This window comes from Aquarana catesbeiana, linkage group LG09 (assembly GCF_042186555.1).
Source record: "Aquarana catesbeiana isolate 2022-GZ linkage group LG09, ASM4218655v1, whole genome shotgun sequence".
Classification (NCBI taxonomy): domain Eukaryota; kingdom Metazoa; phylum Chordata; class Amphibia; order Anura; family Ranidae; genus Aquarana; species Aquarana catesbeiana.
In genome coordinates this window covers 312114164-312127249 of record NC_133332.1, presented here as the reverse complement: position 1 = coordinate 312127249, position 13086 = coordinate 312114164, and positions in this window count along the sequence as shown.

Sequence of the window (13086 nt, the reverse complement as noted above, 5' to 3'; positions counted from 1 at the left end):
GGGCGCATGTTTCCCATGTTTAGAACAGTCTGACAGCAAAATTACATTTCAAAGGGAAAAAAAGTAATTTAAAACTACTCGCGGCTATTAATGAATTGCCGGTCCGACAATACACATAAAAGTTCATTGATAAAAACGGCATGGGAATTCCCCACAGGGGAACCCCGAACCAAAATAAAAAAAAAAAAAAAATGACGTGGGGGTCCCCCTAAATTCCATACCAGGCCCTTCAGGTCTGGTATGGATATTAAGGGGAACCCCGGCCAAAATTTAAAAAAAAAATGACGTGGGGGGTCCCCCTAAATTACATACCAGGCCCTTCAGGTCTGGTATGAATTTTAAGGGGAACCCCGCGCCAAAATTTAAAAAAAAAATGCCGTGGGGTCCCCCTAAAAATCCATACCAGACCCTTATCCAAGCACGCAACCTAGCAGGCCGCAGGAAAAGAGGGGGGGAAGAGAGAGCCCCCCCCCCCTGAACCGTACCAGGCCACATGCCCTCAACATTGGGAGGGTGCTTTGGGGTAGCCCCCCAAAACACCTTGTCCCCATGTTGATGAGGACAAGGGTCTCATCCCCACAACCCTGGCCGGTGGTTGTGGGGGTCTGCGGGCGGGGGGCTTATCGGAATCTGGAAGCCCCCTTTAACAAGGGGACCCCCAGATCCTGGCCCTCCCCCCTGTGTGACATGGTAAGGGGGTACAAAAGTACTCCTACCATTTCACAAAAAAACTGTAAAAAATTTTAAAAATGACAAGAGACAGTTTTTGACAATTCCTTTATTTAAATACTTCTTCTTTCTTCTTTCTTCTATCTTCTATCTTCCTTCCTTTAAAATTAGCACTTTTGATTTCTCCCATAGACTATTAAAGGCCCTCCAGCAACCCCTCCTTTAACAGTAGATCCTTCCCATCAGCAATAGACCCCCCCAACAACAATAGATCCCCCACAGCAACAGTAGATCCTCAATGCACCAATAGATCCACCCAGCAACAATTGATCCACAAGTACCAGATACCCCCCCCCACTAAAAGAGATTCTCCTGCAACAATAGTGTCCTCCTACAACAAGAGATCTCCCAGCAAGAATAGATCGCCTGAAACAATACGACCCCCCCCCAGTAACAATAGACCACTGCTACAAAATACCCCCCAGCAACTATAGATCCACCCCAGCAACAATAGGTCTCCCAACAGCCAGCATCAATAGACCCTCCAGCAACCCCCTCCTTTAACAGTAGATCCTTCCCATCGGCAAAAGACCCCCCCCCAACAACAATAGATCCCCCACAGCAACAGTAGATCCTCACTGCACCAATAGATCCACCCAGCAACAATAGATCCCCAAGTACCAGACCCCCCCCCCCCAACAACAAGAGATACTCCTACAACAAGAGATCTCCCAGCAAGAATAGATCCCCTGAAACAATACCACTCTCCCCAGTAACAATAGACCACTGCTACAAAATACCCCCCCCAGCAACTATAGATCCACCCCAGCAACAATAGGTCTCCCAGCTGCCAGCATCAATAGACCCTCCAGCAGCCAACAACAATAAATACCGCCCCAGCAACAGGAGACCCCCCTGCAATAATAGATCCCCCAATAGCCAACATGAACAGACCCTCCAGCACACCTCAGCACTCCTTGCCATATATTCAGTGCTACAGGTGCCGGAACTGCGTTCCTCCGCTTTTTCATTGAAAAGAAGCCCTGAGTATGACTGTGCCCCCTGCGCACAAAGCCAAATCCATAAAGGCACAGTTTGATGAGTATGGTGTAAGGGAACTTAAGTGGCCTACACACAGCCCTGACTTCAACTAGTTTTGGGATGATTTGAAACACTGATTGTGAGCCAGGTCCTCTCATCCAACATCAGTACCTGACCTCACAAATGTTTTTTGGCTGAATGGGCGCACATTCCCATAGGCACTCCCCGAAATCTTGTGGAAAGCCTTCCCAGAAGAGACTGTTTTATCCGCAAAGAGAGAAGCAATTCCTTATTAAGGCTAATGGCTTTGGAATGAGATGTCCAACAAGCTCATATATATGTGAGGTAGCCAGGAGTCCATCAGTTCCTGACCTAAAAATGTTCTTTTGGTTGAGTGGGCACAAACTTGCACAGATACACTTCAAAAAGTTGTGGAAAGGCTTTCCAGAGGAGGCTGTTATATCCCCCAAAGAGAGGAGCAAATCAATATTAGGGATAAAGGTTTTAGAATGAGATGTCCAACAAGCTCCTATAGGTGTTTTGTCCAGATATCTTAGTACTTGACTTCAAAAAAGGTTCTTTTGGTTGAATTGGCACAAATTTCCACAGAAACACTCCAAAATATTTTGGAAAGCCTTCCCAAAAGAGACTGTTATATCCACAAAAAGGGGGACAAATCCATATGGTTTAGAATGATATGTCCAACCAGCTTATATAGGTGGAGTTGCCAAGTGTCCATCAGTACCTGGCCTCACAAATGCTCTTTTGGTTGAATGGGCAAAAAAAAAAACACAGACACACTCCAAAATGTTGTGGAAAGCCTTCCTAGAAGAGGCTGTTATATCTGCAAAAAGGGGGGCAAATCCGTATTTAGGCCAATGGTTTAGACTGATATGTCCAACCAGCTTATATAGGTGGAGTGGCAAGTGTCCATCAGTACCTGGCCTCACAAATGCTCTTTTGGTTGAATGGGCAAAAAAAAAAAAAACCACAGACACACTCCAAAATGTTGTGGAAAGCCTTCCTAGAAGAGGCTGTTATATCTGCAAAAAGGGGGGCAAATCCGTATTTAGGCCAATGTTTTAGAATGATATGTCCAACCAGCTCATATTGGTGGGGTGGCCAAGGGTCCATCAGTACCTGGCCTCACAAATGTTCTTTTGGTTAGAGCCTATGACTAAGCCCCGGTGGGCTGGGCAAAAAGTGTCAGGGGGCATGGCTTAGAGGAGACTCATAGGCTAAGGCTGCTCCTTACCCCTTTTCATTACATAGGCTGGTATGGGTAGAGCGGCGATCCTCACACATACACACACCTTCCCAGAAGAGGCTGTCATAGCTGCAAAAAGAGGGCCAACTCAATGGTTTTGGAACGAGAAGTCCAACCAGCTCATATAGGTGGAGTGGCCAAGTGTCCTTCAGTATCTGACCTCACAAATGCTCTTTTGGTTGAATGGGCAAAAAAAAAAAAAAAACACAGACGCATTCCAAAATGTTGTGGAAAGCCTTGCCAGAAGAGGCTGTTATATCTGCAAAAAGGGGGGCAAATCCGTATTTAGGCCAATACTTTTGGAATGAGATGTCTGACAAGCTCATATAGGTAATGGCCAGGCATTTAGACATACGGCCAAAGACACACTCCAAAATCACGTGGAAAGCCTCCATAGAAGAGGCTGTTTTATCTGCAATCAAATGTCAACTCCATATTGAGGTCAATGGTTTTGGAATGAGATATCCGATAAGCTCATATAAGTGCGATGGCCAGGTATCCACCAGTACCTGACCTTACAAATGCTTTTTTTGCCTAAATGGTTACAAATTCCTAACAACTAGACACCACTCTCTCTCTTCTACAAGGTGTCATCTGGATGTGCTTTGTGGCTGAGCTGTGTAAATCTCAGGGCTAAATAGACAGAAATACAAATCTACTGAAAGGTAAAACATCTCTCTAATACACTATATTACCAAAAGTATTGGGACACCCGACTTTACACGAACTTTAATGGTATCCCAGTTTTAGTCCACAGGGTTCAATAGTGAGTTGGCCCCGCCCTTTGCAGCTATAACAGCTTCAGCTCTTCTGGGAAGGCTGTCCACAAGGTTTAGGAGGGTGTCTATGGGAATGTTTGACCATTCTTCCAGAAGTGCATTTGTGAGGTCAGGTATTGATGTGAATAAGAAAGGCCTGGCTTGCAGTCTCCGCTCTAATTCATCCTGAAGGTGTTCTATCGGTTTGTGCGGGCCAGTTAAGTTCCTCCACCCCAAACTTGCTCATCCATGTCTTTAATGAGAACATGAAAGACATTTGTTTGAAATCTTTTAAAAATAAAAAATGTAATAATCCCATGTACATAAGTATTCACAGCCTTTGCCATGACACTCAGAATTGAGCTCAGGCCTCCTGTTTCCACTGATCATCCTTGAGATGTTTCTACGACTTCATTGGAGTCCACCTGTGGTAAATTCAGTTGATTGGACATGATTTGGAAAGGCACACACCTGTCCATATAAGGTCCCACAGGTAACAGTGCACATCAGAGAGAGCACAAACCAAGCCATGAAGTCCAAGGAATTGTCTGTAGACCGCCGAGACAGGATTGTATGGAGGCACAGATCTGGGGAAGGGTACAGAAACATTTCTGCATTGGTCCCAATGAGCATAGTGGCCTCCATCATCTGTAAATGGAAGAAGTTTGGAACCACCAGGACTCTTCCTAGAGCAGCAAACCCAACCAAACTGAGTGATTGGGGGAAAAGTGCCTTAGTCAGGGAGATGACCAAGAACCTGATGGTCACTCTGACAGAGCTCCAGCATTTCTCTGTGGAGAGAGGAGAACCTTCCAGAAGAACAACCATCTCTGCAGCACTCCACATATCAGGCCTGTAGGATAGAGTAGCCAGGCGGAAGCCACTCCTCAGTAAAAGGCACATGACAGACCACCTGGAGTTTGTCAAAAGGCACTTGAAGGACTCTCGGACCATGAGAAACAAAATTCTCTGGTCTGATGAAACAAAGGTTGAACTCTTTGGCCTAAATGGCAAGCGTCATGCCTGGAAGAAACCAGGCACCGCTCATCACCTGACCAATACCATCCCTACAGTGAAGCATGGTGGTGGCAGCATTATGCTGTGGGGATGTTTTTCAGCGGCAGAAACTAGGAGACTAGTCAGGAATGAGGGAAAGATGAATGCAGCAATGTACAGAGACATCCTTGATGAAAACCTGCTCCAGAGCGCTCTGGACCTCAGACTGGGGCGAAGGTTCATCTTCCAACAGGTCAATGACCCTAAATACACAGCCAAGATAACAAAGGAGTGGCTACGGGACAACTCTGTGAATGTCCTCGAGTGGCCCAGCCAGAGCCCAGACTTAAACCCGATTGGAACATCTCTGGAGAGATCTGAAAATGGCTGTGCACCAACGCTCCCCATCCAACATGATGGAGCTTGAGAGGTCCTGCGAAGAAGAATGGGAGAACCTGCAATAAAAGGGTGTACCAAGCTTGAGCATCATACCCAAAAAGACTTGAGGCTGTAATTGGTGCCGAAGGAGCTTCACCAAAGTATTGAGCAAAGGCTGTAAATACTTATATGCATGGGATTTGTATTGTTTTTTATTTTTAATACATTTGCAAAGATTTCAAACAAACTTCTTTCATGTTGTCATTATGGGGGATTTTTTGTAGAATTTTGAGGAAAATAATGAATTTAATCGATTTTGGAATAAGGCTGTAACATAACAAAATGTGGAAAAAGTGAAGTGCTTTCCGGATGCACTGTACGTGCCAAAAAAAATGCAAAAAAAAAAAGACCCAGGCAGTGCAAGGATTAAATCGAATTTCTAAGAAACACCAGAAACCCTCATAATAGGTTACAAAATGGTATACATATATTTGTTTGCTTGTTTGTTTTTCAGTATAAACCCTCATAATAGGTTGCACAATCTTTTTTATTTTTTATTTTTTTCACTATATTGACGGGACAGCCTGCAAAGTATGTCTACCACTCTAACTAATTTCATCGGTTAAAGTTGCTGGCTGCGTTTTTAAAAACGACGTAAACCAGCTGCTGTCGTTGAAATGTTTTTTTTTGTACGGCTGCAGTCCAAAAAATTCTCGAGGAACGTCTTTTTTTTTTTTTTTTTTTTCAGCCAGTTCTGCATCAGGAAACAAAAACTTTAAATCGAGTAATATTTTTTTTTTTTTTGAAGTATCAGTTTCTTTTTATTTATTTATTTTTTTAATTTCAAAGAAAAACCTAGTCTTGAAACATATAACAATTTTTTTTTTCAATTTTCTTTGAAATTAAAAAAAAAAAAAAAAAAATGAAAGAAAAAATAAATAAATAAAAAGAAACTGATACTCCAAAGAAAAAAAAATATTATATGATTTAAAGTTATTTAAAAAAATTATACTCAGAAACTATAAGCCGTTGTTTATAAAGTTTGTTACAGATGAAGAACTTTTATAACAAAGACAATCATTGCGTTGTTTATGGAGAGTTTGTGACGGAGAATGTTAAAGTTTATATTGGAAACAGGTTACTGCCTGACATCAACCTTGACAAACATTGTCGATTTGTAAGTTTTATGTTAAAACGTTCTTTTTGTTTACTTCTTTTATGAACTTCTCTTTCAAATATTATTATGTTTCTGCTTTTGTTAGCGAACGGATTACATTTCAAAAGACTTTGTAAAACTGTGCTTTATGTATAGAGATGGCTTTACAATAAAGGTTACAAAATTAAAATATGTTTTTTTTTTTGTTTTGTTTTTTTGTTATTTTTTATATGCTTATTTAATTTAACAGACCAGGAAGCTATTTCCCCCCATACATAAACAGACTGTGAACTCAACATTGCAGGCTCTGGGGTCGCGGGTCCAGGAATTATAATTTTGCATACTTACATAGTTACAAAAAAAGAAGCAAATCCATCTAGCTTAACCAGTAAAAAAAAAAAAAAATAGATATAGAATAAATAAAATGAAACACCTCCATATACTGGATCTTATACCCTCAGCTGATCTAGAGGAAGGCAAAAAAAAAAAAAAAACTATAAAGGGGGGGTGGGTCGATCGCGACCTACCCGTTGAACGCTGGCAGCCGATGGGTAGATCGCAAAGACATTGCTGCTTTGCCGGTCCTTCTCCTCAGCCTCCACCGCTCTCATCTTCACTGCAGGGCAGAGAGCGGGAGGCAGAACAGTACCGGATGGAGGGCGGGAGCTGCCTCGGTTACCCTTTCAAGTTAACCAGCAGGTGATTCGTTGCTAGGACGCCGGCGGTCCTGTTAGTTAATATGAAAAGTTAACTCTGGTAGCTCCCTCCCTCCATCTATCCAGTACTGTGCTGCTTCCCGCTCTCCGCTCTGCTTTACACCCTTTGTAAGGTAAGAAAGTGCTACATACACACTGCTGTGTGTTTGTGTTGGGGGGATGATGTGAAGGGGCAGAGGAAACTGCTGGGGGGGGCAGAGGACACTACTGTGGGGGGCAGAGGACACTACTGGGAGGAGGGGGCAGAGGAAACTGCTATGGAGGCCAAAGGACACTACTGTAGAGGGGGGCACTACTGTAGGGGGGCACAGGACACTGTTATGGGGGGCAGGGGGCACCACAGTGGGGGGGGGGGCATATAAAGGGGGCAGAAGACACTGCTATGGGGGGCAGAGGGGCAGAGGACACTACAGTGGGGGGTGATGTAAAGGGGACAGTGGACACTACTGTGGGGGACAGAGTGCATTACTGTGGTGGCAGTGATGTGAAGGGGGTCAGAGGACACTACTGGGGGGCATAGTGCATTACTGTGGTGGCAGTGATGTGAAGCGGGGCAGAGGACACTACTGGGGGGGCAGAGTGCATTACTGTGGTGGCAGTGATGTGAAGGGGGGCAGAGGATACTACTGGGGGGCAGAGTGCATTACTATGGTGGCAGTGATGTGAATCGGAGTAGAGGACACTACATTGAGGGTGATGTGAAGGGAGGCAGAGGACACTACTGCAAGGGTGATGTGAAGGGAGGCAGAGGACACTACTGGGGGGCATAGTGCATTACTGTGGTGGCAGTGATGTGAAGCGGGGCAGAGGACACTACTGGGGGGCAGAGTGCATTACTGTGGTGGCAGTGATGTGAAGCGGGGCAGAGGACACTACTGGGGGGGCAGAGTGCATTACTGTGGTGGCAGTGATGTGAAGGGGGGCAGAAGACACTACTGGGGGGGCAGAGTGCATTACTATGGTGGCAGTGATGTGAATTGGAGTAGAGGACACTACATTGAGGGTGATGTGAAGGGAGGCAGAGGACACTACTGTAGGGGGGAGAGATATAAAGGGGGCAGAAGACACTGTTATGGGAGGGCAGAGGGCATCACAGTGGGGGGGGGGGCGGCGATACAAAGGGGGCAGAAGACACTGCTATGGCAGAGGGGCAGAGGACACTACAGTGGGGGGGGTGATGTGAAGGGAACAGTGGACACTACTGTGGGAGACAGAGTGCATTGCTGTGGTGGCAGTGATGTGAAGGGGGGCAGAGGATACTACTGTGGGAGTGATGTGAGGAAGGGTAGAGGACACTACTGTAGGGGTGATATGAAGGAGGGTAGACAACACTACTGTGGGGGTGATGTGAATAGGGGGAAAGGATACTACTCTGTGGGGTGATGTGAAGGGGGGCAGAGGACACTACTGTGAAACACTGTTTTCTTCTCTTAATTGGGTGCTTGTTTGTTTTTTAAAAGGACACCATTCTCCTAGGGATCTTTGATTTCCTCCATGTTGTCCTGGTAGACCTCAACCTTTGAAAGATTGCCTACCCCTGCTTTAAAGCATGGACCAATTTTCTCCAGCGGGGAAAAAAATTCTTCCTGATACCCTATCCATCTTGGCTTGATGTAAGTATCCATATCTAATATCTGGAGGGTCATGGCCAAAGTTACATCGTTGGGTTGAAAATAAGTTCCTGCATCCAGTCCTACAGGAGGAGACCCTTGTGCAAGGGTCTCCTACAGGGAGACAGGGAGCTAGAGGAGCCAAGGGGAAGATATTAACCGAGGGGCCCACGGAAGAGAACCTTGTCCAGAGACTGAATGGAGCCAGAAGGGAGTTGGTGGAAGGAAGTCCAACCATTCTGGGACTGAGTGAGTAACTGCCCCCCCCCCTTTACAGAGGATAAGTAGCTATGGGGTGGTTCGGTCTACTAAGCAAGTGCAGGGCAACCAGTAGTTGTGCAAAGCAGCCAGCATCATATAGTCCTGCTAGAAGTTAGCCCAGTACAGCCAGGAGTTGTACGAGACGGACAAAAGAGTGCAGTGCAGCCAGAGATTGTGCAATACAGCCTGCATTACAGCCAGAAGTCAAGGAGTCCTCAAGTTGTATAGTTCTACAGTTCCAGGGTATCCAATGCTTCTCATCCATGTTCCAATAAAAAAAAGAAAGAAATTCCTAGACTGATCTTTGAGCCAGAGGAAAAATGACAAAATGCTTTGTGCCTGACTTTGTGTGGAGTGAAGGGGGGCGGGGGGAATAAGACCAAATTACCAGCGGCTCCTAGGGGGGGTAATGCTGAAGAAGAAAAACATTTCTGAACCAGTTCCCGATGTAGTGTACAAAAATAAATATTAGGTCATCTGGAAAAAGCAAGCCAAGGTCTTCTTCCCAACTTAGCATAGCCTTTGTTTTCACTAAAGAGCTTTGTTTTGAGATAGTGGAGTACAGAAGAGATATTTCCAAGAATTTTCATGTTAATTTTGGGACAACTTTCATAGCTGCAATAGAAATTATGTCACACAAGGAGAAACTCGAAAAAGTCCCCATATGGAAGGCTGCAATTTAAGTGCAGGGTTTCATAATTATGTAGGACACTGCCTTGGAACAGATCTCTATGCTTGGATTTCCCAGCTGCACACCAGATGGTGAATTTAATTCCTGAATTTAATGCTGAGATAACCAAAGCAGGTTAATCAAATACAATGCTCTAACATGCAAACAAATGAAAATAGGGCTCTTGCAGCTAAAGGTCTGTCCTTCCTAACAAAACCTCTGGACTGTTACGTGTTACATAGGTACTTGCCCTGGAAGAAGTATTTTGATGACAAAACACGTTGGGCGGAGCCTTTACTGACGTCATCGCGTACCGCAAAATGAATGTCCGGGCCAGTTTGCTGTTTGTTACATGCGCATGTCTTTTTAATTTATGTCAGTGCAAATCTTTTATTTATTAAAGCATTTTATACTGTTTTACACTATGGAGAGGCCTTTTTTCCTCTTGCTTTATATGACTTACCACATTGAGAGTTGGGCTGTGTATATCCAAGCGTCGGCGGTCCCGAGTGATACAGAGGCCGTGTGGAGGATGATCTTATCTACCAATGAGATCACACAAGGGTTTTATGACCATCCTGTAATTAAGGCGGTCTTGGGGAACTGGTAAGCATATGCCCCGTTATCTCTTTTTGGTGAAGGTGTCTGGTTGTAGCACATTGAGATATAGAGGAAGAAACAATTTATTATGTTTCAACTCATGGTCGATGGGGCTTTTATATGGACTTTTATGCACCTATTGTCTGTTATTACTTAGTTGTTTTTTTATTTGCACTCTATATACTGTATTAGGATTTTCACGTTTAGTGCAACACATTTCTTTATAAACATAGGTACTGTTGTCATCTTTCAAGGTTCCACCAATGCACATCACGTATGGTCATATTTGACTGTCCGTAGCCTAGCCACAGATTCACTTTAAGGAGGAGACCATGAATAACGAGGGGAAACAGACCCTCTTGCCCTAACAATGTAATAGAAGTTCTGTCTTTGTAGAGCTGGGGCCTCTGGAGGTTGTCCAGGGGGACATCGGAAACATGCTCACCTTCCAGGAACTTGCCTAGCAAAATGTAAGAGTCACCTTAGCTTAGCTTTGCTCCCTCTCGAATTTGAAGAGCTCTTCTGCCCAGTACCAGTGTGAGCTTGTCCAATCTTCACAATCTTGGATGCCAAACAATAGCTAGCTATCTGGTTAGTGGGCAAGGCTTGCTTCCCCAAGTCATAGCGGCCATCCTAATGATGATGACTGGTGGGGGAATATTCAAGAAGCAACAGGAGAGGAGGTGGAAGCTAACATCCACAGAATGGGTGAAGTAGAGACAAGAAGATCCTTGCAATAAAGGTCTTCAGGTACAGCTTCCTCCCCAGCAAGGAGAACAAGGAATAACTCATTAGTGACCTCACCAAATCTCCTGAGACAAGCAGTCAGAGGAAGCAGTGATTTGGATGATCTCATACTGCAGATGTACAGCAATGAGGCTGTAGGCAGAGAAGTGCCTACACACCTTTACATACCAGTAAGTGCTTTGCTATTTTTCAGGGAAATTTCAAGGCAAACAGATTTTTCAGGATCACGATTAAGCATTACATTACACTTCTAGATATTCCCTATAACAGTGTTGCCGCAAACAGTCGTCAGGGGTGTCACAGTAACAGCCCGGCCTAAGCGCGATCATGTGTTATCTCCTGTGTACAGAGAGGAGTGGGAGAGCACAGCCCGCACCTCCTCCCGGTTCTCACCTTCTCCCTGCTGCTATCTGTACTACTGCCAGTCGGCGTCCTACAAACCAATGATGTCTTCGGTTGTTAAGGACATGTCACAGGTAAGAGCTGGGAGGAGGTGCAGGATGTGCTCTCTCGCTCCTCTCTGTGCACAGGAATACCTCTCTGGTCTGAATGTACAAGGGCTGATTGCCACCACCCCCTCCCTTTTCCTGTCCAGGCCGCAGAAATAGTGAGTGGGGGGTGGTAATCAAACCCTGTACAGTGGAATGTGAGAGCAACTCCAGTATACAGACAGGAGGGAAAGGAGCTGGGGGGGGGAGAGCACAGCCCACTCCTTCTCCCAGCTCTCTCTTCCCGTCTGTTGCTGTCACTACTCCTAATAGAATTTGTGCCAAGAGGGGGAATTTGGAGGGGGTTGTGTTAGGAGGGGAGATTTGTGCTGGGTGGGGGGTTTGGGAGTGGGTTTGTCCTAGGGGCAGGGATTTGGGGGGGGCAAGGGATTGATTTGGTCAGCTGTTGCACTAGTCTTGCAGTTCCTATGGGACTTTCTTTAACCCCTTCCCGCTGGCCCTCTAAATGGGTTCTAATGCCAGGATGTGGTGGCATCTTTATCAAGTGACCATTGTGATTGGCTTTCACAGCTATCACCATATAACAGCCAAGACTGGCCCTGCCACATGACTTCTCTTCACCCATAGCTCTGGCCTTTAGAGACAGACCCACACCTACAGTGGTCTTGTGACCGCTTGTAAGCAGGTACACTTAGCTAGTCTTCCACTGGGGGGCTCTGTCCCAGAATAGAGTGTGGTTCCAGAGAATAGTGTAATCAGGTATTAGGTCCCTTAAAGCTAGAGCCCTCCTATAGTCATGTAATGGGTCAGTGCCCAGATATAAACCAGGTTGGGAGGAGCTCTTGTACAGTTGAGGTATGGGAGCCAGAGTCCCCACCATCAGACAGATGTAGTCAGAAAGTGGAGGCCCTGGACAGGGCAGGAGGACGGGGAGAGGTAGACCTGCGCCGGCTGTAGACATCCTGACCCTTATGGTGGTGGAGGACTAGGGCGGGTTGCAAAAGGCCTTTTAGACTAGGCCAAGCGCTCCCTGCAGTGAGGCTATTCCCCTGGAGGACCCGGGAGAGGGGTTCCGGAGCTAGAGGTGACTGCACCAGTCCAGTTATGGCAAGCAACGCACAGTCTGGTCACATTTCTTTCATTGTATAGCAAAAAATAAAAAATAAAAATTGCCATGCATGCATTATATCCTTACATAGGCGTAACTTCTCTTTTCATGTTTCATTTCCTTATGAGGATTAAGCAGAGGTAATTGATACACAATCCATAAACCAGCTACCGTGAAGAGCAATTAAACAAGCCTTAAAGATACTCATAAAATGTGAAAAATGGTCACCAAAAAATTTTGGGTGGATGACGCTTCGGACATTCTTTAACTTAAAGCAGATGCTAGCTTCCATATCACCCCACAGGGCCAGGACTGCAAGGGCAGAAGGAGCAGGTGCCATGTGAACATAAGTTGTCCCCCACATGTGAGGTATCACCGTGATCATCGGAGTGAGGGCAATAATATTAAGGCCACCATTCATGATTAACTCTACACTGATGGCCTGTCAACGCCGTCATCTATGGAGAATTTTGCGATTTCAGAGGAGCACACACTTTCAAGGCTTGTTATGTTTGGTATCTATTTACTCAACGCAACCCCATGTTTTATCCTAGTGACCCTATTATTGAAAAACGGTACACCAATTGCTACAGCTCTCCACATTTCCTTTTACTCATAAACTGTTCTTGTTAGCTTTGTTCTCTCAGAATCTCTCAAAGC